This window comes from Protopterus annectens, chromosome 4.part0 (genome assembly GCF_019279795.1).
Source record: "Protopterus annectens isolate FY-2018-M chromosome 4.part0, PAN1.0, whole genome shotgun sequence".
Classification (NCBI taxonomy): Eukaryota; Metazoa; Chordata; order Ceratodontiformes; family Protopteridae; genus Protopterus; species Protopterus annectens.
In genome coordinates, this window is record NC_056733.1 from 1,393,978,909 (window position 1) to 1,394,005,167 (window position 26,259).

A 26,259-nucleotide genomic window follows, 5' to 3' on the forward strand; every position below is an offset into this window, starting at 1 on the left:
TTCACTCTGTGTAGGAACAGCACTATTCCTGCACAGTTTATTGAATCCTGGGGATTTTTTTCTTAACAATAGTATTTTTATGATGCATGATATAATCTGCGTGCCATAAAGTAAAGTATTCTCAGTTATTTTCAAGTTTAATGGGAATACTAAAGTAAAAAAGAAGTTATGTCCTTACCATAACGTTCCATGTGAGTTGTACATCTCGCCTTTTTGTTCTTACACGTGGCCACTTTCCAAGCTCAAACTCTCAGAAAAGCTAGAGACCCAGTGAATATCCCATGATGCCCTGCTATGAGTCCCCAGATTTAGTATGCTGCAACCAAGACAGCCTACCGACAGAATATGACTATAAAGTCTACCTACTCAGGTAACTCCAAGAGTAGAAGGATAGAAGAAGAGCAGGAATGTATAAACAGACTGACAGCTGAACCAATCTACCAAGGCAACCATCTCACTCGACTGGAGGGGGAAGGTGGGCGGGAATGTAAGAACAAAAAGGCGAGATGAACAACTCACATGGTACTTTATGGTAAGGACATAACTTCTTTATGTGAAGTTGTTCTATCTCGCCGTTTTGTTCTTACACGTGGGTAGCATCCAAAGCACCCTAATCCTGGGTGGCTCATGGGAGAACATTACTGAGCACAGTGGAACCAAACGTAGCCCTGTCCCTGGAGGTCTTATCCACTTTGTAATGAGTGATAAACGTGTGAGGTTTTGACCACGTGGAAGCTGCACAGATGGTATCTACAGGAAAGCGAGCTGCATGAGCTAATGATGTAGAAACAGCGCGTGTAGAATGGGCTTTGACGTTGGTTTCTAATGGCCGATTAGTGGAAGTATAAATGAATCTGATGCAATCAGAGAGCCACTTGGATAGAGTGATTTTTGATACTGAGCAACCTTTTTCATTGTCTGCATAAGACACGAAGAGTTGGTCCGATTGTCTGAAATCCTTCGTTCTATCCAGATAGAGCCTCAGTTGTCTATATACATCAAGCTTGTATAACATATATTCTAGTTTGTTGGTAGGGTGTTTGAAGAAGGTTGGGAGCTCAATGGATTGATTTAAGTTACTTTCCGAAGAGATCTTGGGAAGAAAGGTAGGATTAGTTCTGAAGGGCACTCTATCAGGGTGAAAAATCAAATATGGGGGTTTGATGGACAAGGCTTGAAGTTCGGAGACCCTACGTGCAGATGTGATGGCTACCAGGAATAGTGTTTTCCAAGACAAAAACTTTACATGACAAGATGAAGCAGGTTCAAAGGGAGCGAGCATCAGTTGGGATAAAACCAGATTCAAATTCCATGGGTAGACAGGATGCCTAATAGGTGGCCTGAGATGGTGGGTTCCTTTTAAGAATGCTTTACAAAGCCTATGCGACATGATGTTAGAGCCGTTGAAGCCCACATGAAAGTTTGAGATAGCAGCCAATTGAATTCTAATGGTGGTAGCAGCCGCTCCATCATGGAACAATGACGACAAGAATTCTAAGATGGTATGGATAGGTGCTACATAAGGGTCAGTGTCATGTTGAGAAGCCCAGTGAACAAATTGTTTCCATTTGCTGTTATATAGTTTCCTGGTAGACAGCTTATAAGATGAAACTATAATATGTTGGACCGCAGAAGACGACTCGTGACCTGGCTAATGTGGGAATCGGAGCAGCCAAGCTGTCAGTTTCAGGGATGTGAGGGAGGGGTGGAGAACTCCCGACGAATGAGTCAGAAGATCCGGCACTGGGTCCAGGATCCATGGTTCTTCCAACTTGATACTTCTGCAGGAAGGGAAACCAAATCTGCTAAGGCCAAGACTGGGCTATTAAAATCACAGTCCTTCCCAGACTTTTGGCTTTCTGCATGAATTTGGGAATTAGAGGTATTGGCGGAAAGGCATATAGAAGACCCGGGGGCCAATCGTGTACGAGCGCATCCCTCGGTTCGTTCCCCGGTGGGGGATAAAGTGCAAAGTAGCTGCTGCATTTGGCATTCATCGGAGACGGAAATAGGTCGCAGCAAGGCTGGCCCCATCTGCGGAAAAAGTTTTCCGCCACTTGTTTGAGAGACCACTCGTGAGGCCACAGCATGGCTCTGCTTAGTTTGTCCGCTATCACATTGGATGACCCTGGAATGTGCATTGCTATTAGAAAGCGTCTGGTGGATACAGCCCATTGCCAGATCCTTAGGGCCTCCCGGCATAAAGGGTACGATCTGGTTCCCCCTTGTTTGTTGATGTACCAGACGACCGACATGTGTTGCAACGCTAGGAACACCGCTCTCAGCTCTAGGACATTTATATGCAAGTGCGTTTCCATGACTGACCAAGTGCCTTGGACCGTCTTTCCCTGAACCCCCCCCCCCACCCTATCAGGGAAGCGTCCGTGGTCACTGTGGCTGTGGGTTGGGGAAGAACGAAGGGACGTCCGATTGTCACTTGGTCGCTGTTCAACCAACTGAGATCTTTCTTGCAAAGATTGGTTAACCGGATCTCGTGTGACATGGGTTGTTGTTGGTAAGACCATTGTGCGAAAAGTAACCACTGGAGAATTCGCATGTGCATGCGGCCTAACGGAACTGCTATCAATGTGGCTGCCATTGTGCCTAAAAGCTGTAGTATATCTGGGATGCTGGACCTTTGTTGCGGGCTAGGAGACTGGATAACTGGTTTTTGAGAATTATGATTCTTGATTGGGACAACCTGATCCTTGCATCGATGGTGTCCAGTTCTGCTCCTATAAATGTAATATGCTGCGAGGGTGATAGCGCAGATTTTTTCGAAATTTAGGGTTATGCCCAACTGAGAACAAAGGTCTATGGTGTAGTCTCTTGCTTGGATTAGTTGATGCCTGGAGGTGGGGGTGAGGAGCCAGTCGTCCAGATATGGAAACACCCGGAATCCCAACCGTCTCAGGTGAGCCGTGACCACTGCCATACATTTGGTGAACACCCTGGGGGCTGTGGTGAGACCAAAGGGCAGGGCTCTGAATTGATAATGACTGGCCCCCAGCTGGAAATGCAGGTGATCTCTGGATGATCTGTCCATTTTGATGTGGTAGTAAGCATCCTTGAGATCTATAGAGCACATCCAATTGCCCGTTGCTAGGAACTGGAGAATCGACTGCAGAGTGACCATCCGGAACTTTTCCTTCTTGACGAAGGTGTTGAGTTTGCTGAGGTCTAGTATGGGCCTCCAGTCCCCTGTTTTCTTTGGAACTAAAAAGAACCTTGAGTAAGTTCCGGATCCTCTTTGGTCCGCCAGGACTGGCTGGATGACTCTTTTGTCCAGCAGTTTTTGGATTTCTACGGCTGCTAGTTTTCTCAGACTGGGTGGTACATCTGGGATCTTTGTACATATAGGTGGGATTTTTAAAAAGGGAATGTAATAACCTCTGGCAATGATGCTTTTTACCCAGGAATCCGTTGTAATGTTTAGCCAGGTGTTTGGGTAGAGTAGGACAGCCGGGCTTCCTTTCAGGAATGCTGATAGGGCTTACCAGAGAACTGATCCCTGTCGCCCTGGTTTTGCAGACCGCCTCTGCCGTTTGGACGGCGTCTTCCATTTCTGCCCCCTCCTCTGCCTCTAGAGGGGGGATCAGTAGGTGTGTTTTGGAAAGCTCCTTGAGGTTTTTGGAACCACATTTTCCCACTTCGTTGCCCTTTGGGGTACGGTCTGGTTGGAGTGGAAAAACGGACCCCTACAGCAGACAGAGTCTTCCCTTCCTGTTCACACCTAGTAAGTGTCTCCTTAACTTTGGGTCCGAATAAGGTGGACCCGTCGAATGGGGTATTGACAAATGAAGATTTAAAGGCTTCCGCAAAGGAGCAAAGGCACATCCAGGATTGCCTCCGAAGAGCTATCGCTGAGCCTGCAGCCCTACTCAATCCATCGGCAGCATAGGAAATGAGATGCATGGATGAGTTTACTATCGAATTAAGGATGTTGAGCTGTGCAGTCACCTTTTCAGAGACTGCATCAGCTGTATTACCCTGAAGAGCATCTCCCAGCTCTTTTATGAGATCTCGTTGAAGGCGGGTAAAATGTGTCAGGTAGTTGAGCGACCTCATGGAAAACTAAATAAGCGTTTCCCATACCTGTCCATCGTCCTAGAATCTCTATTAGGAGGATGGACAGCAGAAGAGGTTTCCGACATCTCTTTCTTGGTGGCCGCCGCCACCACCATGGCATCAACTGGGACTCCTTTTGTAAGAAAGGCCTTGTCAGTGGGGGAAGTAATAAATTTATTGGGCCTCCGAGGGACCGATTCCACTGAGTCAGGAGACTCCCACGCCCTTCAAGCAACAAGCTCCATCAACTCATCGAAGGGCAGAGTAACCCAGGAGGTGGATGGCTGAGATCTAAAGGCCTTCAGGAGAACCGACTCGTCCTCAGAAGCGGCAAGGGACTGCCAATCACCCTTCTGCCTTAAAATTTCCAATATGTCTGCGAATGAGACATCTTCTGAGGGGGATCATGGGGACCCTTCTGATTCCTCCAAGTCAGTATCCGATGTCAGAGATTCCTGAGGGGAATCCAAGTGCCTCCTCTTGCACAATCTCTTCCTAAAAACTTCATCGGTGGGGTCGTCCAGTGAAGTGCCTAGACAGGAGGGGCCACCCAATAGGGATACCTGAGGTCCTGGATCTCGACGCTTCGTGGAGATCTGCAGGAAAGAGGTAGAATGAGGCCCCTTAGGGGAAGGGGAAGACAGATCCGAGGAGGTAGTGGTCTTGGCAGCCATGACCTTCCTCATGGCATCGAAAGCACCAGAATCTCGGTCCAAGAAGTCAGTCAGCTCCGAAGAGACTGGCAGCTCTCCCCAGACCGAGACCCCCCCGCTCCAATCCAGAGGATGGGGCCGAGGCCATCTGCACCGAAGCCCCAAGTGGAAGAGTCGGAACCGAGTTATCGGTTCAACTCTCCACCCCGGATCCGGCGAGGGACTGTCGGCCCCAAAACTCCCCGGTCGGGTCCGAGGAGATCAAGGTCGATGGAGCCAAGGAAGGAGGATCGAACCTCGGCTCCAAGGGTTCTACCAGTATCAGTTCCGTCTGCCCCGGCTCCGAACGCTCGATTGGCTTTGGAGGAGTGGAGAAGCCATGGGAGGGATTTCAGGCTTCGAAGCTGAATGGCTCGAAGCAGAAAGCATTTTGGCCAGGGCCTTGTTCTCTAAAAGCCTCTTGACCACTCGGTCCAGATCCACATGGGAAAGCCTGGAAGAATGAGTCGAGGGATGGGTCGAAGGGGCCGAAGGTGGAATCGATTGAAGGATTGGAGACTGAGGGGTCTCCAATATCGGTTCCACAACTGGACCCCGAGGTAAGGACTCGATACACGGCTCCATGGACTGTGGAGCCGATGCACGGACCATACCTGAGGAACTCGGAGCCAATGACTTGGGCTCCAAGGATCCTTTGGAAGACTTTGACCCCTTCGAAGAGGTGTCAGCCTTATCTAAAGAAGCCTGAAATTCAGGCTTCAGGAGTCCTCTATCCACCAATTTCCTACGTCTTTCCAAAAGGACCCTGGCGCTAAAGGAATGGCAGATAGAGCACACCTCTTGTAAGTGTACAGCGCCCAAACAGTACACGCAGGTGGAGTGGTTGTCTGTAACCGACATTTTCTGACCACACACACACCTTTTAAACCCTGACTTTTGTTTTTCTGACATGTCTAAATCTATAATAACTAGTACAAAAAACAAGTATAATATGAGTAAATATATATATATATATATATATATATATATATATATATATATATATATATCTAAACACTCTATAAGTCACTCTACATATTATGAATAATAGTTCGGTTAACTAGTAAAAGTATACTACTATAAGATATAAACTAAACTACCACTCTAATGTGTATAACACCCACACACACACACCGGCTGATAGATCCCTGTCACGCCCAAAAGAAAGGCCTAAGCCTGAGGAAAAAAGGACTATTTAAAAGTTCTAACAATTTAAACTAACTATAATCCTAACACTATACTATTTAAAGGACAACCGTGCCCTCAGACTCAAAAAACATATTAATTTCATCATGGTTTGATGTTTCCTACATTTTAATAGCACTCTGAGACTATTTTGAGGTTTTTAGATATTTTTAGATGCAGTTTCTGACTCTGACCACATGGGGTCTGGCATATTGAAAAAATTCAGACTGTTTACTCTGCCTCTAAGTATCCCAGAATGCATTATTTGTCTCCAAAAAATTGCATCAGATCTGCCACGTTTTGCCTTAAGCTGCTGTCACTTCATTGACTTAACAGGCATTCACTGCAGTCTTAAAATCCCCTACGTTTGGTTAAAATGTTATCCTTTTTCAATGACCACTTAAAATACAAGCAGTGCAAATGCTACAGAACAGAACTGAAAGGTGCATTTTCTAGCTCTTTCATCTTAGAAATGCTAAATTGCTTTCTTTTGTGAAGGCTGAAATCTAGCTCTTCAAGGAATCTCCCCTCCCACTTCACACCTACCTTCCCTAGCTGTCAAAGAGCCAAGGGTAATTTGACCCATTATCTGCATGTGATTGACAGCTCGTCACAGCAAGTGACCAGAGTAATGTACTGTTTGCTTGTCAGCCTTTTCCTCCTTACAGTGGGAGACTTTTTTTGTTGCACTACTCCTGTCAAATTTAAAACTAAGCTACATAGCACTGGCAATAATCCCTGCTTTGCAAAGCAATCTGCCACTTATTTTCCCTTCCTGTTTAAATAGCTAACAAATGATGCACTATAAACTTGAAATATTTTAGACTTGCATGACAGCACCCACATGCTTTTTTGAGTCAATATTTTAAAAAATATATGGTAGTGCACATACGCAGACACACACACTGCTTTACTTCTACAATGATTTAGATTTTATTTTTACATTTTATAGCAGTGTACTAACCAAGCAGAGAAATCTGGTTCAAAAGCAAGGATAAATTGATCCTGAAATACCTATGAAACTCAGCGCAAGAAATTAGGACAAAGCCATACATAGAAGTGGGACAAAGGCACAAACGGAAAAGCGCAGTCCGGGTCTGAACTGTCTGCAAACAGCTACAGTTAACTTTGAGTATGTGTCTACCTGTTTGAGCCAATATTAATTTTCCCCTGGAGAGCACTCTGCTTTGGCTTGTAAGCAGCCCCCCCACACACACACACACACACACACACACACACACACACACACACACACACACACACACACACACACACACACACACACACACACATTCCACTTTCTCTTATTCCCTTCTGTTAGCAAATAGTATCCACCATAACTCGTCAATACTGTGTGTTTGTAAATTTAAACTATGACCACAGTAGCCTACTGATACAAGGTTATTCTGTTTTTCCACCTGAGAAATTAAGAAATGACTTAGTTTCAGAGCAGTCCTTGGTCAGTTGTGATTGTTTCTCAACACATACTTGCCTTTGCTTTGTGATTGTTTCCAGCCCCCTCATACGAGCAACTAACAGGGTCTCTACCCGCTTTGCTCCCCACCCTGCCCCCCTATTCCCACCTTTATTGGACTCAAAACCCCTCCCATCTTTCCAATAGCCAACCACAGCGCTAACCCAACACTACCTCCTCCATCTTCCCACTACTATCACACCTCCTCAACTAACATGTACCAGCATACCTTACCTATGCTCACTGCATGCACTCTCCTTGCATATCTTACATCCTACTAAAGCTCCATCATTCCCCCACTCAACCACTACCACTGTACTACTACTCACACCACCACTCATGTCTCCCCCACACTCAACTCCCCTGCCACCAGCTCAAGAACCATCCCTATGCACCCCCCACATATTCTACCAACTATATTACTCAAACATAAAGCAGCCCTACAACTTAACATAGTAACCCTCCCACCATACCTAGTACCCACAGAGCACAATCATAAAGTTTCCCTTACAAACAAACACATTCAAAAACTGAGAAAACTAATAATCTCATGCATATCAAAACTAGCCCTAAGTGGAGACATCCACCCCAACCAATTACTGCCCCATAGCTATTCTCTCTCCACTCTCCAAAATACTAGAGAGACGCATACGCTCTCCGGTCTCAGACTACCTCCTTACTAACAACCTCCTTTCCAGTACTCAGCATGGTTTCTGACCAAACCATAGCACCACCACTGCCTTACTCTCCTTTACTAACACTATCCTTCAGCATAAAAACAATGGCTATCTCTCCTCTGCTACTTTCCTAGACCTATGTAAAGCAATTGACATGGTCCCACACAAACAACTTATCTCTGTCCTCAATAACCTATCCTTCTCACAATCAGTCACCAACTGGTTTCAGATTTACCTGTCTGACCGCCAACAATCCGTTGTATGGCAGAATGACATCTCCCCAACTACCTGTCTCCATAGGGGTTCCCCAAGGATCCATCCTTGGACCCCTACTCTTCTCTGTTTACACCAATAATCTAGCCTCTGCCACCAAACATGGCACACTCATACAATATGCAGATGACTCAACCATCATCTGCTTAGCCCAGTCCCTACCGAAACTGCAAAAAGTCACACAGGAAGCCTTTTCCTCTGTTGAAACATGGTTATCCGATGCCCAATTAATACTCAACCCAAACAAAACTAAACTACTCATCTTCCAACCCACCAAACATACTCAAAACAACTCTCACTTTAACATCACAGCAAAAGACAACACCATTATATACCCAACTGAACACACCAAATTGCTAGGAGTGGAAACAGAAAATAAACTAATATTTGACATTCACATATCCATGACCATAAAAAAAGTCCACAAAAAACTAGGAGCATTATACAGAAAAGAGCAATTTCTCACCAAAGCAGCAAAGATTTCAATAGCAAATTCCCACCTTATCTCCACCCTACTTTATGCCTCTCCAATATATACCAACCTAAGGCAATGTGGTCTAAACAAGCTAGAGACCTGCTACAACAAAAATTGCCAAATTCGCCACAGGGGCATCCTACCGTAGTCACCACTCTCTCTCACTTGCTGAACTGGGCTGGCTTGAACTCCCTCACCTGCTTCAGTGGTATCAACTCTCACTCGCCCACAAACTAGTAAACCATCCACTAAATGTCCCATCCCTCCAGAATCTACTCCAACCCTAATCGCACCACCAGACCACTAAGATCCAGCAAGAAAAATCACTTGCAGATCACTAAAGCCAATAACTCTGCTGGTGAAGCACTATTCTCTTGCGCCATAGCCAAATTATGGAACTAACTCCCACCCACAATTACCTCCATTACCATCATGCACCCACTTCAAAACTTTATTAAAAGCGCAACTAAAAACATGCTGGCTATGCCCTTGCAACTCCCAGTCTAATATCATCCACCCCATCCAACCACTACCTTTCTTTCCACTCCACTAACTACCTTGATTATAGCAAGCTCAGATGCTCATAAGCCTAGTACTTATTATACAGCAGGAACTTCTCATTGTAACATTTGTTAATGTCTGTTATGTACTTCACAGATAAAGATTCTATTTGTCTATTGATGTACTATGTTCTTCATGTGTAAATATGTTGTAAGTAAGTGCTATGTTAAATTGTTAATCATTATAATCCAATGTAACTACTGTCTATTTTACTGTGGAGCTTTTCTCCCCGGGCCTACGCTGAAAATAGACCTACGTCCAGTCTGACACTCCCGGTCAACAAATATAAATAAATAAATAAAATAAATAAATAAATAGAAGTAGGATTATTGCTCCTATCAAATTAGGAAAGATTATGAAATAGTAGGTCTTGCATTAGTATGAATTTTCAAAAGGGTATAAAATCTGAAACTTAAATGTCTGTCATTGATTTCATTCTTCAGTCTCTAATGATTTGGCAGCAATTGTCCCAAAAAAAAAAAAAAAAAAAAAAATTTGATTCAAAAAAGATAATAGCCACACAATACAGCTGGTAACCTGTCAAAGAAGGGGCGCCTTTTAATATTAGTACTACTAACTTGAGCATCTGACAAAATTAAAAAAAAATGCATTTATGAAATGAAAGTTATCCCTAACTGGATTATTACAGTTAATGGTAAACCCTCCATGTTTTCCTCCAAAATAGCAATTTCTGGGGAGGGATTATTAGGGGAAGAGCAACATTTTGAGCCAAGTTCAGGGACAGTTGAGAGGTTGGGATATGCCTAATTTTAAAAAAGCAATTTATTTGCATGTACCTAGCAACCTGTTAATGCAGGAAATCTGGACAAGGCAAAATATATGTGGGGGGACATCAAAACAGTACAAAAAATTGATCTTTTATAAACTGAGAGAGCTGATCGAATAACAGGTCTTGCTTTAGCATGCATTTTTCTGAAGGTTATGAAGGCTGAAACTCAGTGTCTCATTTAGTGACTTTATTCCGAAAGAGTTTGACTGAAAACCACAAAAATTGAGACTAACAATCCAAAAATAAGAAGCCTCGCTTGCAGTCACACACACTCTTACCTCCTTGCTTGCAGTCACACACACACACACTCTTGCCCCCTTGCTTGCAGTCACACACACACACTCTTGCCCCCTTGCTTGCAGTCACACACGCACTCTTGCCCCCTTGCTTGTAATCACACACGCACTCTTGCCCCCTTGCTTGCAGTCCCCCACACACACACTCTTGCCCCCTTGCTTGCAGTCACACACACACACACACACTCTTGCCCCCTTGCTTGCAGTCACACACACACACACACACTATTGCCCCCTTGCTTGCAGTCACACACACACACACACACACTATTGCCCCCTTGCTTGCAGTCACACACACACGCACACACTTGCCCCCTTGCGGACACACATACACACACTTGGACCTTGCTTGCAGTCAGAATCTGGACATTGCAACAGCACTGAAACAGACATTCAAAGATAACACGTAGCCAGTGGCAGTCTAAGTTTCACTTTCAGTTAGTGATATTTTAAAATTCTCAGACCCTTTGCACACGAGAAATGCACATGTTGTTGAATACACCTTCCTGATTGTATATAATTATATTCCTTGTACAATGCAGTCCAGTTTTAGTGGGTGTTTTATATTTACTGTTTCAAACATTTTTTTTGAAAACAGTGCAACAAAATGCATGCACCAATAATGACAATACTGCCCAATTCTGAATATTTCCATCACAAGTGTAGTCAGACTTCTACAGTCCACCAGTATCAGTACATACGCACAATTTCTGAAGCAGTAAACGTCCTGTAAATAATTCCACATTAAAGCGATCTGTAACTAATGAAGCGGTTGCTGCTAGCCAAAAATTAGATGTCATGTCATCAACAAATAATGTCATAGTTGCCCTTTTTGAGTAATTTACTTATCTTACACAAGAACAATAAGCTGGTAATACTGCAATAGGGAATGGATGACAATCTTCTTCACCAGAAAGGAGTGCATCATCCACCCTATTTGCAATGCAGTACAGTTTCACAAATGCATCTATGTGAGTAGAAACCACAGCCTTCTGCATCAAAAGCAAACAACCTGTTGTGATATTAGCAAAGCAAGCAGACATAAGCAGCACTAATAATTGTTGCAGCCCTGCATCTCTCAGCTCCCTGTAAAATCTACTCAATCAGTTGTATCTATGAACTTCACAGCACAAGAAATCTTGAAAGAGGCAAAATTTCCCCCTTGCTTGCAGTCACACACACACACACACACACACACACACACACACACACACACTTGGCCCTTGCTTGCAGTCTCACACACATTTGCCCCCTTGTTTGCAGTCTCACACACTTGCCCCCTTGCTTGCAGTCTCACACACACACTTGCCCCCTTGCTTGTAATCTCACACACACACTTGCCCTCTTGCTTGCAGTCACACACACACACTTGCCCCCTTGCTTGCAGTCACACACACACTTGCCCCCTTGCTTGCAGTCTCACACACACACTTGGCCCCTTGCTTGCAGTCTCACACACACACAATTGCCCCCTTGCTTGCAGTCTCACACACACACAATTGCCCCCTTGCTTGCAGTCTCTCACACACACACACACACACACAATTGCCCCCTTGCTTGCAGTCTCACACACACACAATTGCCCCCTTGCTTTCAGTCTCACACACACACACACACACACACACACACAATTGCCCCCTTGCTTGCGGTCAAACACACACACACAATTGCCCCCTTGCTTGCGGTCAAACACACAATTGCCCCCTTGCTTGCGGTGTCACACACACAATTGCCCCCTTGCTTGCGGTCACACACACACTTGCCCCCTTGCTTTTAGGTCACATACACACACTTGCTTGCATTCACACACACACACACACACACACACACACACACACACACACACACACACACACACTTGCCCCTTGCTGTATCCTATGGACATTAGAAGGCCTCCAGCTGAAGGCACTACATATGTTACCTGTATTTTTTAGCAAGTTCCTCCTCCTATTTTATTTCTTCTCACTCAGAGCCCCTACCATGATAGTGCTATCCCTGGCCACAAAAAAAATGGTTGCAAGGCATGTACTTCACTACCAGAAAACTGAGATCAGAAAAGCTTACCAGCCTTAGAGATTTTATCAGACTTTGCTTCTCAGTGGCTTGTGTGCTATACTCACTCACAAAATGTTATATTAACAGGCAGAATATCACTTTGCAGACTAAAGAAATAGTATTTTGTCTACCAAACTTTATAACAAAGTCAAAAAATATATGCCATGCTGATTCCATTATTTCAATAGGAATTGGCAGCAACTCTCACTCAAGGCATGCTGCTTAGCAGCTTTACAATGACTAAGCTGCTGTGCTTGTACAAGCAGCAAAATTCCTCATTTCCTTTCCCATCTATCTTCTATTTCTCTCTTATTTCCCTTACGTTTTCATTAATTTAAAAACAAAACAACACGCAGGCTCAAAGAATATGATAGCAACCGTGACATTAATCTTACAAGAACCTGCGCTCTATGTGTAACTGAGCATTGTGAAGTGTCTGAGGCTACTTCTAAACTATGGACACATACTGATGGACAAAATGTTGAACCTCTGTATTGCCTACATCACTGTATATTTACCTGCTATAATAATCTTACATGGGAACCCAGAAATGCACTTAGCTTAGTTGCATGAAACAAGTATAGCTGCAGAAACCACACCTGGACTACTACCACTCTCTTGCTGACTATTCATAAGTATGTTTACAGGCTGCAGAATTAGTCAATAAATAAGTTTTATGCCTAATGGCTCCAGCGTCCACATTAAAATAATTTCATTACCCAGCTAACGGGAAAAAAAAGGTATTATTCAGCTGTGGCAAAGTTTCAAGCAGGTAGCAGGTTTAATGGCACACACACTAAAACGGAGCAAGCACAGTAGCATAACAAATAAAACGGAGCAAGCCCAGCAGCATAACCAATAAAACGGATTACTAATATTAAAAAAAAAAATAAAAAACATGACAAGACCGAAACGCGAAGCTCAACAACAGAAACAAACAGCTGAAAACATTACAAAACATCTGCAGCATGCAATCATGAAGCACGAGGCATCAATAAACTAAAGAAAACCAAATACAGCTACAAATACAGCAAGGTTTTTAAAAAAAACACACCAGCAACCACAATCGCGAAGCACAAGGCATCAACTAAAGAAAACCAAATATAGCTGCAAATACAGTATAGTTTTTAAAAAACACCAACAAGCAACTAAAAACACTAGACAGTAATACAATTACTACAAGCAGCAATACACTTACTTCTGAAGGAAACCCAAAGGCAGCAAGCACAGAAACACAGGCCGACTCAAGAATACAAAAGACGCCAGCACTAAACATAACCAGGGAAATATAAACCCTGGATCAAAATGAAAATAAGTAGGCTAAGCTAAAAATGCAGCTGCGAAAGGAAAGCACGTGGCACCCTTACAAACAGAAAAAGATTAACTCCACTAATGTGCAATTAAAAACTTGGGAGGACACAATATAAGGGCTAGGGAGGCATAGAAACAGGGACAGATTACATTTAGGATACACTATTAAGAACTAATAAGTAATAAGACTTACCTTACTTATGAAGTAGCAAAACGCTGGTGAAGAAGAAGTGCTTCACATGAATAGAGTCGACCAGATTTGCTAACACAGAAAAGGAGTTCCACACAGCACCTACTCCATTTATTAGGTTAACAGTGGGCTGGGAAAGGCAGTGTTGACATCACAATGTGGGAGGATCACAGGGATTCTGTACAGCATGCAAATAAGGCAGTGTTTACGTCACTTTGGGGGAGGAAACCTCCCAGGATCTTCAGCAAGAGCTATGGCAGATGTGACATCATTATTTAAGAGATGACTAGACAGTTTTCATCTTGGTTTTAAAACTGAAAGTCAAACAGTACGGAAAAGTATGAAGCCTAAGCAGTAAAAGAGAATAGTGGATTTTTTTTTAAAGCTGCGGTTATGTTTTTTTGAGGCTGTATCACATAACAGGATTTTAGAGAGACATCAGGTAGAGATATTTGATTTGATATCCCGTTGTTTTCCTTTAACACACTACTATAAAGATAACTATAATAGAAAATTAAAGTCACTGGCCCAAGCTAACTCCGACAAGCTGTTGATCCATTGCAGTGGCAAACTAGATCTGGGGACTCATAGCAGGGCATCATGGGATATTCACTGGGTCTCGAGCTTCTCTGAGAGTTTGAGCTTGGAAAGCGGCCGATTCGGCTCCAACCCACGTGTAAGAACAAAACGGCAAGATAGAACAACTTCACATCAGGCGTCTCTGTTTTTTTTTTTTTTTTTGCTTTTTCTCCTTGTTCAGTTTTAAGAAATGTAGGCACTGCAATGTAAAGAAAGAAGAAATGTCTGGTCAAAAGAGAATGATTCAAGAAAACCATATGTACTTTTTCTCATTCTTGAATAGGGGAATGACTGGATCAAGGCCCTTGGCTTGGTCTAGTAACATCTTTTAAGAGAAAGTGAATAAATAAAAAAGAATACTGAATATAATAAAACTTTCCTCTAGCAAATAAATAAATACTAGTAGAAGCAACTCTGCATCTGGTTCTCATGTCCCCATTGAGACAATCTGATAAAGAGCAATAAAAACATACTTCTTACTTTCAATGGCTATGAGATAATGTTTTCTGAAAGCATTCAAGTGTTTCCCAATCTGGAAGAGCAATAAAGATAAAACAAAACAAGCAGCACTTAGCAGAAGTACAGACTGCACCATGCATTTTAGCGTGGATAAAAAAGGTTATGTACACACCATATCATTTCATCTGTGTTGTTCATTTTCATTCTTCCTCAACTGCTGGGTTTGGATCCAATCCTAGGATCCAACTCAGCTGCTTCTTTCAGCTCATGGAACACTGAAATTCTCGAGCTCCTCACTTTAACCATGATGCCCTAGTCACCAAACATGCCTCAGATCTTGTATGCTTCCCATTATACCTCCAAATCAATAAGAAATTATGATATAACAGTATCTGGGTTTCAAACAAAGGAAGAGCAGTTCCTGCATCATCCTTCGACCTTTCCAAGAGTAAAAGCAAGGAGGAGGATTGGTGGGAGGGAAGTTGAAGAAGAATGAAAATGGACAACACAGATGGAACATTATGGCAAGTACATACCTTTTTTATCTTATGTTGTCATTTTCATTCATTCATTCATTCCTCAACTGTTGGGGCAAAGTCTCTAGCTACCTAAATCCCAGGAAAACTACCAGTTGCAGCTGCACAAATGTCATCCAATTAAGCTCTAGACAAAAAGACTGAAGAAGTTGCCAAAGATCTGGTGGAATTCTCTAGATGGGTTTGGTAAAGGCAAACACACTTTTTCATATGCAAAATTAATACAGTCAACTTTTTAGCTAAAGTCACTTTAGAAACTGGTTTGCCTAATTTTGATTTTGAAAAGTAAACAAATAATTGCTCAGATTTCCTCACATTTTTGATTCAGTGAAGATAGAAACACAATTCTCTGTGAACATCCAATATGTGTAACATATATTCGCCTTTACTTGAGAAATTTGGAAAGACGACTGGAAGACTGATTGCCTAATTAATATTGGATTCTGACACAGCCTTAGGTAGAAAGGAAGGACTGGTCCATAATATACTCTATCCTTGTGAAAAATCAAATAAGGAAGTTTAGATGACAGGGGCTGTAATTTCAACACCCTTCTGGCAGAACTAATAGCAACCAAGAAGACAGTTTTACAGGTCAAAACATTTTAGTTCATACCTAGCAGATGGCTCGCAAGGGGACTGGGTTTTGGTCTGCAAAACAATATTTAAATCCCAAGGAGGAGTGGGTCCTTTAACGGAGGTCTGTGTAGGTATGTCCCACTACAAAAGCCTCTACAAAGTTTGGAAGATGACAAAGTTGAATTATTTATTCCTATAAGAAAATTAGACATGGTTGACAATTATACTCTTATAGTAGATGAGCTAGCCCCTTCACTGAAAATATCAGCTAAAAAATCAAGAACTTTAGAAATTGAAGCTGAAAAGGGATCTAAATTCTTTTTATGTGCCCAAAATACAAATATTTTTTATTTACTTTTGTAAACTTCTAGTGGAAGTTTTGTGGGATGATAAAAGGGTATGACAGGTTAAGTGAGCTTGGACTGTCTAGCAACTAATGGAACTGGATAAACGATGTGGTTAACTTGAAGCTTGAAATGTCTGGATGAATCATTTCTGTTGGGTGAAGCAGAAGGTCTGGACTTGGATCCAAAATCCAAGGTAGGTGTAGAAGATGAGGCCAAAGAAAAAGATCTGAAGAGGCTAGTAAGGGGCAATGAGGATAACTGTGCTCTTCAATTGAGATGTTTTCTGTAGAAATGTGGGTATTAGGGTAACTGGGGTAAGTATAAAGGTAACTGGAGGGCCAGTGAAGTAGAGTATACCTCAGGGACTCCCCTATTGGGGGATCAGGGCACATAACCTGCTGCACTTGTTGCTGAGAGGAGATGCAAAAAGATCACAGCATGGTTGGCCCCATTGATGGAAAATCCTCTCTGCCACCTTCATGTTTAGAGACCATTTGTGAGGCATTAGAATGGACCTGCTTAACTTGTCTGCCATTACACTGGACTTCCGCAGAATGTGCATTGCTATCAGAAAGTGGCTGGATGAGATCACCCATTTTCATACTCTCAAAGCTTTTTGACAAAGAGGGTAAGATCTCATTCCCCTGTGTTTGTTGATGTATCAGACTAGTGACATATTGTCCGTCTGAATAACAACAGTACCAACTGGAAGAGTGTTTTGAAAGACCTGCAATGCTAGGAGGACATCTGTAATTTCTATAATATTGATATGTGTGTTGACCTCTTTGGTGGACTGGGTGCCCCCAAGAAGTGCCCCCAATCCAGTCTGAGACACATCCGTGGTCACTGTGGCCTTGAGATGAGGGAGAACACGGGGATGGCCTTCTTGTATTTGACTGGAATGGATCCACCATAGAAGGTAACTTTCGTAAGCTTGCATTATTTTGACTTGACTGGATAATGGTTGTTGGAAAAGGGACCACTGAGTTGTGAGTGTTCATTGAAGGCTCCTCATATGGTACCTTCCCAGCAGTACTAGAATGATTGCTGCTGACATGGATCCCAATGCTTGAATGTTCAGACGAGCTGAAAGAGAAGAAGTCTGAATGATTTTTTTACATCAAACTGAACTGTATGAACTCTGGAGAGAAGAGGAGAAGCTGTTTGAGTAACCGAACTGAACACAGCACCAATGAGTTCCAATATCTGATTTGGTTTGAGTTGATTTTTTGTTGTAATTGACAGAAATCCCCAGACAAGAGCATAACTGGAGTAAGTAGTCCCGAGCTTGAATTAGATGATGTCTGATCGAAGCAGTTATGAGACAGTCATCCAGATATGGAAACACCTGAAATCCCTGCAGTCTCAAGTGAGCCACAACTACTGCCATACACTTGGTAAACACCCTGGGGGCTGTGGTGACACCAAAGGGAAGAGCTCTGAAATGGTAATGACTGGCTCCCAGCCAAAAGCATAAATATCTCCTGGACCATCTATTAATTTTTATATGCTAGCAAACATATTGAAGATCTACAGAGCACATCCAGTTGTTCTTGTGCAAAAAAGGTAGAATGGACTGAATTGTGATCATCTGAAACTTTGTATATTGAAATGATCAATTTAGTTTGCTGAGATACAAGATTGGTCTCCAGTCCCCTATTTTCTTTGACACCAAGTTCCAGACTCTTTCTGGTCTGGGGAGAACCTCTTGGATGACTCTTTTTTTCTGGAAGCTTGTTTATTTGTAGTGCTGCTGCTTCCCTCTGTTTGTGAGGAACATCAGGGATTTTGTTTACTACTAGCAGGGGTGGATGGAAAAATGGTATTATATAAACCCTGGATATTATCCTCTGCACCCATTAATTTTTTTGTAATTTCTAGCCAGGCTCTCTGGTGCAGGGATAAATGATTGCTGACTGCCTTCAGAGAAAGACATTTGGGCCTCCTTTCAGGAGCACTGACAGGATCTGTCAGATAAACCATCCCTAAATCCCTGGTTATGCAGACCACCTCTACTGCAGGGACAGCACCTTAGAGTCCCCCAACCTCTGGGGGAAATGTCTCTACATGGATCTTGGAAGGGAACAGGGATTTTCTGAACTAAATTTTCCACTTGTCTTGTTGGTTCCTAGAAAAAGGTCCATTGAGGGGTTGAAAACGTACACCCACAGCAGACAGTGTTTTTCCTAAGTGCTCACACCTACAGAGTGTTTCTTTTAGTATGGGAACAAATAAGGAACGTCCATCAAAAGTACCACTGATGAAGGAAGACTTGAAGGGTTCCACAAAGTCACGCAAGTGCATCCAGGCATGTCTTCTGCAGGAAATGCCTGAACCCACCACCTGTGAGGTACCTTCAGCCATTTGGGAGATAAGCCTCATGGATGAATTTGAAAGAGATTGAAGGGTAGCCAATTTCAAGGAGATAGTAGTCTCTACTTCAGAGGAAATGGGTTGCAAAGAGGCATTTGGAATGTTTATTGATCAAATACCTTTAAAGTCTTATGAAATGTGCTATATGATTCAGCGACCTAAGAGTGAAAGTCGCTAAAGCATAGACATACTTCCCAAATCTGTCCAACTCCTTAGACTCCCTGTTATGGGGGGTGGAGAGAGAAACTCTGTTCTGCCAATTCCTTCTTAATGGCCACCACTATGACCATGACATCAGCAAGTACGCCCTTACACCAGTGTGGCCTATTCTTAGGTGGTGCCATGATCCTATCTGGTCTCTTCAAGATTGTCTCAGTCATGTCAGGTTCCTTTCACACCTGTTTAGAGACAAAATCAATGTGCTCGTTAACAGGCGGAGTCACCTTGGAGGTAGATGGGCCAGCTCCAAAAGCCTCCAAGAACACAGACTCCTCTTGAGAAGGGTTATAGGGAGACCAACCACCTTAAGGAGTTCTAAGATGTCACCAAATGAAATATCATTGGATGGTGATCTGGGAGACACTTCCCCTTCATCAGCATCAGTGTCCTCTGTGACAGATTCTTGCGGAGAGTCTAAGTACCTCCTTTTACACTTCCTCTTCCTCTTCTTAGGGACCTCTTCCAAGGGATGTCCCAGAAAAGTGTCAGAAGAGATTGCTATACCCTGCTGAATTGTCTGGAGACTGGTTTGGGCTGGCTGTCCCAGTGGAACAGATGACTGAGGCTCTGGACACAGAATCAGATGGGAACTAGGTAGCCAAAATCAAAGATGGAAAAAATGTCCGAGCTCTGGAGACAGAGAAAGCTCTCTCCACTGCTCCAAAGGCAGAATGCCTTGGAGAAAAGGACACCAGGGGACCCAACAAGGCAGGTTTATGGACCGTGAGCTCCCTTCACCCTGAAAGCAAACTACTTGAGGAAGGAGTTGTGGCCAAGCTGTCCAGAGCTGAGGCTCCAAAGGGCAGAGACGGCTCTGACAGCTTCAGCATCAAACCACTCAAGTTGAAGATGTCCGACATCTTCGGATCTGAGGCAGATAACTCCAGGACGTTTGGATTCGATGGTGCCTAAACTTAAGGTTATATTGGAGAAGGTGCTAACAATGGAGGAGTGGTACTGACAAGGGTCTCCTGACCATATTGGGGTCAAAGCCTGGAGAGCTCCCATTTATATCTACGTGCTGAGAAACTTCCTCATCACCCTGTCCACATCAGCTTCTGAAAATAATTTATGAAAATATTTGGCATGGAAGATGTGAATTCAGTAGTAGGAGTTCAGAGTGAATTTGCATATTATTTCCCAATATACAAAAACTGGGCTAGGCTAGACAGAACTTACATTTCACAGGAACATATACATTCAATTGAATCAGATCACGCATCAATAATACCCAAAATAAACATGCAGGGTACTGAAATAAAAATGAGGCACTGGCACTTTCCCAACTATCTGTTGAAAGAAGAGGAATTTAAGGAATGGGTAGTGGAAATTATTCGGGAGATATTAGAGAAGATGGACATTTCTTCTGAAAATATAGCTAGGGAGTGGGATAAATTAAAGTGGAGTTTAAAAATACAGTAGAAATAAAAGAAATAGAAATATAATTAAGAAGTAACAAGAATTATTTAGAGGGACTGACAAATGTTAAAGTATTGCAGAATAGGGGGAATCTCACAGAACAAGAAGAGGAGCAATTGCAAAATCCTAAACAGAAAATAAGGGACTACTTAGATAATATACATAAGTTTAGAAAGATTGCTGTTAAACAACTGCTTTTTTTTTTTTTTTTGAAAATAACTCCAGAGCACAAAAACTTTCAGCACAACAACACAGGCAACAGAAAGTAGAAAGGGTTGATGCTAAGCTTGGGAAGCCTGTAATAAGGAAGTTAACAAGAATCCTGTAGAGGTACTAGAAATATTTTGGAAATGTTATGAAAGTCTGTATAAAGCAAAGCAATATGGAAATCAAGAAAATGTACAAATGGAAATGGTGGAAATTGAAAAAGGGTAATTGTGAGGCTGAGTTCAGGGATGAGTTAAGGCAGGCATTGGGTGGCAGTAAAGAGTTACCAAATAACTGGGTAACTACAGCATAGCTAGTAAGGGAGATGGCTAGAAAGGTGCTTGGTATCACATCTGGACAGAGGAGGGATGACAAGGAGACATGGTGGTGGAATGAGGAAGTACAAGAGAGTCAGAGAAAGAGTTTGGCAAAGAAGAAGTGGGATTGTCAGAGAGATGAAGAAAGTAGACAGGAGTATAAGGAGATAAGGTGCATGGCAAAGAGAGAGGTGGAGAAGGCTAAGGATAAGGCATATGAAGAGTTGTATGAAAGGTTGGACACTAAGGAGGGAGAAAAGGACCTGTACCGATTGGCTAGACAGAGGGACCGAGCTAGGAAAGATGTGCAGCAGGTAAAGGTGATAAAGGATAATGAGGGAAACATACTCACAAGCGAGGAGAGTGTGTTGAGGACATGGAAAGAGTACTTTGAGGGGTTGATGAATGAAGAGAATGAGAGGGAGAGAAGGTTGGATGATGTAGGGATAGTGAATCATGAAGTACAATGGATTAGCAAGGAGGAAGTAAGGACAGCTATGAAGAGAATGAAGAATGGAAAGGCTGTTGGCCCAGATGACATACCTGTGGAAGCATGGAGGTGTTTAGGTGAAATGGCAGTGGAGTTTTTAACCAGATTGTTTAATGAAATCTTGGAAAGTGAGAGGATGCCTGAGGAATGGAGAAAAAGTGTTTTGGTACCGATTTTTAAGAATAAGGGTAATGTACAGAGCTGTAATAACTACAGAGGGATTAAAATGAACAGTCACAGCATGAAGTTGTGGGAAAGAGTAGTGGAAGGAAGGTTAAGAAGGGACGTGATGATTAGTGAACAGCAGTATGGTTTCATGCCGGGAAAGAGCACTACAGATGCGATCTTTGCTCTGAAAGTGTTGATGGAGAAGTACAGAGAATGTCAGAAGGAGTTGCATTGTGTGTTTGTAGACTTAGAGAAAGCATATGACAGGGTGCCTAGAGAGGAGTTGTATTGTATGAGGAAGTCAGGAGTGTCAGAAAAGTATGTAAGAGTGGTACAGGATATGTACGAGGGTAGTGTGACAGCGGTGAGGTCTGCGGTGGGAGTGACGGATGCGTTTAAGGTGGAGGTGGGGTTACATCAAGGATCAGCTCTGAGCCCTTTCTTATTTGCAATGGTGATGGACAGTTTGACAGACGAGATCAGACAGGAGTCCCCGTGGACTATGATGTTTGCAGATGACATTGTGATCTGTAGTGAGAGTAGGGAACAGGTGGAGGAGACCCTGGAGAGATGGAGATATGCTCTAGAGAGAAGACGAATGAAGGTCAGCAGGACTAAGACAGAATATATGTGTGTGAATCAGAGGGAGGATGGAGGAATAGTGAGGATGCAAGGAGTAGAGGTGGTGAAGGTGGATGAGTTTAAATACTTGGGGTCAATAGTTCAGAGTAACGGTGCGTGTGGAAGAGAGGTGAAGAAGAGAGTACAGGCCGGATGGAGTGGGTGGAGAAGAGTGTCAGGAGTGATTTGTGACAGACGAGTACCTGTAAGAGTGAAAGGGAAGGTCTACAAGAGGGTAGTAAGACCAGCTATGTTATATGGGTTGGAGACAGTGGCATTAACAAAAAGGCAGGAGTTTGAGCTGGATGAGGCAGAAGTAAAGATGTTAAGATTTGCACTGGGTGTGACGAGTGTGGACAGGATTAGGAATAAGTATATTAGAGGGTCAGCCCAGGTTGGAAGGTTTGGAGACAAAGCCAGAGGAGGCACGATTACGTTGGTTTGGACATGTGCTGAGGAGGGATGCTGAGTATATTGGGAAAAAGATGCTAAGGATGAAGCTACTAGGTAACAGGAAAAGAGGAAGGCCTAAGATAAGGTTTATGGATGTGGTGAGAGAGGACATGCAGGTGGTTGGTGTGACAGAGCAAGATGCTGACAGGAAGAAATGGAAACAGGTGATCTGCTGTGGCGACCCCTAATGGGAACAGCCGAAAGAAGATGATGATGATGATGTACAAATGGAAATGTTTATGGAAGAATTAAACATGCAGAGGTTAGAGGTAAACAAGGCTCAATTACTAGCAGTTAGGATAGGAGAAGATGAGATAAAAATGTGATGGATAACCAATCAACAGCAAAGTCCCCAGAAATAGATGGTATTCCTGTGGAAGTTTGGAAGCTAAGAGGGAAAAAAAACTGATAAAGATCTGGAAGGTTTTTTTAACAGTACTTTAACAGGAGGACAGGCACCAACATCCTGGAAGAAAGCGGTGGTGGCTGTAATACCTAAAGGGGGTAAAGATCCATCAGATCTAGCTCCATACAGGCCTACTTCAATCCTAAACCATGATTATAAAGTGTTTATGTCTATAATGGCTAAATGAATGGCAAAAGGTGGTGCCACAATTGATAGATATGGATCTATGTGGTTTTGTGGAGGGGAAGCAAAACATTTAACACTGACAGAACACTGATGATCCAGATGGAAGCAGAATGTAAGAAAATACCAATGTTGCTAGTGCGTCTTGATGCAGAGAAAACATTTGACAGAGTAAGATGGGAATTTATGAGCAGGGCAATGGAAGCATTTGCATTCCATGATAAAATTATAAAAGTTGATGAGGAGGACATATGAGGGACTGGAAGCAAAAATTACAGAGACTGGATTTCTCTCTGATAATCTATGTTTGAGCAGAGGAACCAGGCAAAGGTGTCTTCATTCCCCTTTGTTATTTGCATTATATTTAGAACCACTGGCAAAGAAAATAAGAGACTCAGAAATTCAAGGATATAACTGAAGAAAAGCTGGCTCTATTTGAAATATTTTATACCTGATCAAACCAGAAAAGGACATTTCAGTGTTGAGGAACATTTTGAAGCAGTTTCAAATCTTTAGGATACAAAATTAATTACTCTAGAACAAAGGCAACTGTAAATTATGTGCCCACACATGAATTGGTTCAGCAATATCCATATTTATGGGGACATAATAAAATGAAGTACTCATGAGTATGGATTAAAAAGGATTCTAATATGGCAGTTAAGGTTATGTGGGGAGAGACTAAACAAAAGAAAATATTAAAAAAAAACAGAGAAATTGGAAACTCTGTTGCATGGATATGGATAGCAAGATACAAGCAGTTAAAATATTTTTAGTCCCTTTAGTTTTATACACAGGTCAGGTATATTTTTATCAACCAGAGGAGAAGTTGTGGATAGCAATTAAAGAGCTGAAGAATTCTGTCTGGGCGGGGAAGATGGCAAGAGTCAAACGGGATACGTTGATTCTTTCAATAGAAAAAGGCAGTTTGGGATTACCTGATTTGAATGGGTATTTCAGAGCTACACAGTTAAGGCTCCTATACATAGCGCAAGCAGAAACCTATAATTCAAGTGGAAAGGGATGATGATGAAATGGGGGGAGCTCAAGAAACAAGGTGGGACTGGGAATTTGGATGTAGATTCTTAAGGAGAATAACAATAGCCATACAAAAGGTAAAAGGAATTGAAAGACTACCCAAAAAATAAGAAATAGATACATTTTTGAGAAATATTATGAAGATCCTATGGAACATAACAAAGATGTTAAATGGATGGAAGAACTAATAGAAATTGTAAGAAGTTCAAATGTACAAGATATAAAATGGGATAAAGTAACAGCCAGGGAGATTGAAACAAAGTTAAGAAAAGCCTCTAACTGGAAAACCCCAGGCCCAGATGCAGTACTTAACTTCTAGTTAAAGGTATTAACATCTTTGCATGAAGATTTAACCATGAGTAAGAACTTTTTATATGCACACCCTGAACAGAAATCAACCTGTCTAACAAAAGGAAAAACAATGCTCCTACTTAAGAGTGGATCTGCAAGCTACCATAAAAAGTATAGACCAATAACTTGCCTTCCGATGACATATAAACTATACACTGGAATTGATGCTGACAGAGTTTATAGTCATTTAGAAGAAAACTCAATTATGGCAACAGAACAAAAGGGCAATAAAAGAAAGTCATATGGAACAAAGGATCATTTGTTGTTAAATAAAGTCATAGTGGAGAACTGTAAAAAGGGGAAGAATTTAAGTATGGCATTGATTGACTACAAAAAAGCATTTGATAGTACCCCACATTCATGGATAAAAGAATGCTTAAAAATGTTTAAGATGCACCCTACACTGATCAATTACATTACAGTGACCATGAAACAGTAGCAGACCACTTTGCAATTAAGGCATGATAAAGGACAAATTATTATTCCAGGGATAAAAACTCAAAGGGGAATATTCCAGAGTGACTCTCTGTCACTGCTGTTATTCTGCCTTGCCCTTAACCCATTAAGCTACTCAACAGCTTAGGCCATGGCTATAATTTGGCTCCTAGAAAACAACAAAGTTTAAAGACTTCTCATCTTCTCTTTGTCGATGATTTGAAACTGCACAGCTTATAAGATGAGGAACTGAAAGTACAACTGCAAGTTATTAAAACTTTTTCAGATGATATAAGAATGTAATTTGGTCTTGATAAACATGCAAAAGCAACCTTTAAAGCAGGAGAACTGCAGCATCAAGAAAACATCAGTTTGGGACAAGAATGTGATATAAAAGAACTTGAGCAAGAGGGAGTGTATTAATATTTGGGAATTGATGAAGGATCAACAATAAAACATGAACAAATGCAAATAAAACTTAGTAAGGAGTACTTTAGAAGACTTAAATGAATCCTGAAAACAGCATTGGCATCTAGGAACAAAATCCAAGCTATAAACCAATTTGCTCTTCCTGTTCTAACTTACAGTTCTGGAGTGATTGATTGGTCTCAAAAGTTGTTGGATAGATTAGATAGGAAAACAAGAAGGATGTTTCATGCTTACCACATGATTTATAAAAATCAGTGCATACCAAGATTATATATTCCCAGTTCTGAAGGAGAGATGCGCGTCCTTGAAATTAATTACATATGCAGATCTGCCATCGTGGGACTCCACACATATCTGCTGTCCTCTGACAGGACACAAACATAGTGAAAGTTTTGAAACATGAGGAGAACAAATCTAAGATGACTTCCCTGCTTAGGCTAGCTGAAGCATATCAGTGTCAGGGATGAATGGAAATCAAACCACAAGTGGATAAAAACTAGGCAACATCTGAATGTGCCAAAAAACAAACAAACAAAAAAAAAAGAATATAAAGTGAAGGACCAGATGAGAAGGCAAGAAATGTTGAAAATGTATAACAACAGGCAA